Below are 3,541 nucleotides of genomic sequence, written 5' to 3'. Positions count from 1 at the left end.
TCAATCTTTAGGCCGCTTTCCATAATCAATACACCGCATAAAAATTTTCAGGTCATATTTTGGCTATCGGACTAAATCAATTTTTTTTCGATACCTACACTGAAATTAAGAAAAAGTTTTGTTCATAGGGCTCCTGTACTATCCTTTCTTACGGCTACAGAAGTTTCCGATATGAGGACAGAGAAATCTGTGTGCTCACGACCGAAGTTCTGTTCTTACAACAGTAAAGTTCTGTAAGTAAGCCAAAGAAAGTGCAGGGAGCCTGTGAACAAAAGGTTCTGTCATCAGTACAGCGACTACAGAATATTAAGTTGCGTGATGTGCTAAAATAGTCCAAAACTGCTCATATCACCTTCAGGAAAATTATCTGGTATACTCGGATGCCGGTATCTGGTAGCCAGCCAACAGCACCATCGCACAAGTAGCTCAATGCAATGAAAATATTGAAATAAAATTTCGATTCGATACCATGAGATTGAAATTTTTTCACCATGAAATTGCAATTTTAGTCAATAAATGCAGATTTTGAACGACCCATAAGACAAGCTACAAGTAACACTGAGGTGGGGATTTGCAATGCAAAGAGAAATTGCAACTTACTTTAATTTTATTGCATTACATTTCTATGCAAGGTGCCCCTTCAATTAGTAGATAGGCAACATACATAACACCCTGAATACTTTGATATTGTGCTTTTCCTCTCCGTCGGGTTTTTTGCGAAATTCAACGTACCTACGAGAGAGCACTTACGACACTTTGCGTGATACGTCCAAAATTCTTAAGGTGTGCAAGAGCTAAGTGCCGATTTTCAACTCGGCGGAGTAAAGATGTAAGTCGAATTTCACAAAAGACGAGAGACTAATTGCAGGTGTTGCAGGACGCATTTGGTTTGGCCAATAAGCGAACCGTCAGGATAAAGTAGGTATACGGTTTTGAGTGCCTATTTAGAATGTGCGACTGGATACATAGTGCCCTGGCTAACAATGTGAATATTAAAAATCGGCCAGATTTTGGCAAATCTCAAGCAAATTTTAGGCTCCGAATTTTTGAGTGCCTAGGTTAAAAGTAGCAGAACCTAGGTACTTAATGTAAAATAGGCTTTAACATTTACTTTCGGCCTAGGGATTGCGGATCCATTGAGATCCCTACTGCGACGGCTGTTAAATTTGTTTGTTTAAAAAAAAAAAAAAAAAAAAAAAAAAAAAAACTCTTATAGAAACTGTTACAACTTATAAAGAGAAAAATCCTTCTTCGGATTTTTTTAACGTATTATTTACGAGAGACAAGATGTAAGTAAAAAAAAGTGAAAAGTGTAATAGAAAAACTCTTTAATAACATTGCAGTTCTAAGAAAAAAAAAGGAAAAAAAAATCGAAGTAAAATTTGCTTAAAAAAGGGTTAAAAAACCAGCGCGAAAATGTTTTACCCTCCACAAACTGGATCCCGCGACTTTGTATGCGCCATTTCCACCTCGGTTTTGCGAGAAACACGCAAATATTCCGTTTTTGTGGAATTTGCGCAATGGTTATGCAATTGTGCACCAGCTTGTCAATTTTTTGAAATCCGTTTTTATGGGGCTGCCTCTCTATTTTTGCACGGGACCGATCGCAGCTTCTTATCCTCAAAATCTCATGCTCCCTCTCAAGGCGTTGCCCGTTTTTACATTATGAATGTAATACTCTTTTTATATTTTACGAATGGATATTTTTCTTGGTAAAATCGGAGCGAAATAATTAAGAAAAGAATATTCAACCATTTTTCATCGCTATAATGGAGGTGTTTATTTTCTAAAATTTAACAGAGGACGACCTTGGGAATATTCCATTACACCCCCCCCCCCCCCCTGCATGGTCGTGGACGGGCCCCGCATCCCCGCGTGTGTTCCGCACATTGGCGGATCCAGCGAATCAGCAACATCGTCTTTTCTCCATTTAAACCTATGGAAATGTATCGATTCTTGGAGGGACCATGTGCTACGACAAAAATCGATTATTTAGCATATATTTAAATGTGGAAATTCGGTGTTGCCAAATTGTTGGATCCGCCTCAAGCTCCGCACGGAATCACGATGAGAACTTACATACCTACAATAGGGAAGTTTTGAAAAAAGGGGGAAAAAAGAAGTCGATAAAAAACAATAACCAGAAAAGTACAGGCTCCTCTTTCCGAAACTATGTGTAGGGGCTACTAATGAATTGATTGACTATGGTTCTCAGAAATCAAATAAGTAACAAGGTGAGCGCATATGGGATCACTAAAATTTGAGCGAATTTCGACATGCGAATATTTTATTCCCACGATAAATGACGCGAAAAAACGATACGTGCATCGTTTTTTCTCGTCATTTATCGAAGTAGTACCGAGTAGTACCAAGAAAGTAACTCTGAAAATGAGAATGACGCAGCACAAATTGCATATCGAGCCCGTTTGAAATTACTCTTTCTCTTTTACTATAATATGCGCAGGATAGGGAATACAGCGCCCTGTCCCGTCCTGTGCATACAGCGAAAGAGGAAAAGTAATCCGAAACGGGCTTTAACTTCTCCGCAAATTTAAGACGCTCCCGTTTCCCGCCGAAACCAGGCACCAATCAGAAGCGAGTACGGGCCTCTGCGACCTCCGTCGAATGTCTTTCTACTCCGCGTAGTCGAAAACAATAGGGGAGCAGAAACTACGTCTTTAAAATCAATAGAATCTAATCTCATTTATGCTATTTGTAAATAACAAATAACAATTCTACATTAAAATTTGTTTTATTTTAAAGAACATTAGTGGAAAATGAGAGGAGATAGCGATTTGACCGCAGCAGTACTTCACTGCCATCATTTTCCCGCCATTCGGGCGCGTTTGAAATTCCTTGGAGGTTTTTGATTTTTCATAAGCGGTTTTCTCCAGGATTTTGGCCCTGAAAATACGCAGTAAATCACCGCAACTCACCCGATACTTACAGAATATTAAATAAAAAACACGAGGTTTAATGACCGCATAGCATACCGTACCTACTTAGTTGAGAAAATCGGAGGGCTGCCATGATATACCTACCTACCCAAAGTCTTGAAAATTCTGCATTATTTTCAGATAATTTAAAAACATGAAGCAACAGAAGTGCTGGAATATATTTCTCCTTACCCATACACATTATTATTCAATATGAATCTTCGTTGGGGAATTACTTATCTCAGCGTGCATATGCCCAACAGAGCTAATTCATGTTAACGGTCACGGTTTTCCCTTCATTATTTTCTCCGAAAAATCATGCTCGGCGCCACACATTTCCGTCTGAAGGCGAGCCTAATTTGAACACCGGCATTTTCTAACGATCTTGAGATCTTGAGAAGAAGGAAGAGAGAAAGACGATAGGTGTAAGTTCAATGGACGGACTTTCCCCGTTTTCTCCACGGTAATACGGGAATGCATCCCAGAGGGGGTCATCAATTTTGGAGGAGGGCTCGCGAACAAGATTTCATCCCTCTTTCGGTGCGCCTCCAAGCTGCGGAGCGAGTCTTGACCCCGGCTCTTAGACCCACAATGCATTGCGTTGC

Source organism: Bemisia tabaci, chromosome 2, assembly GCF_918797505.1.
Source record: "Bemisia tabaci chromosome 2, PGI_BMITA_v3".
Taxonomy (NCBI): domain Eukaryota; kingdom Metazoa; phylum Arthropoda; class Insecta; order Hemiptera; family Aleyrodidae; genus Bemisia; species Bemisia tabaci.
The sequence above is the reverse complement of the archived record's forward strand: the minus strand, read 5'-3'. Positions refer to the sequence as shown.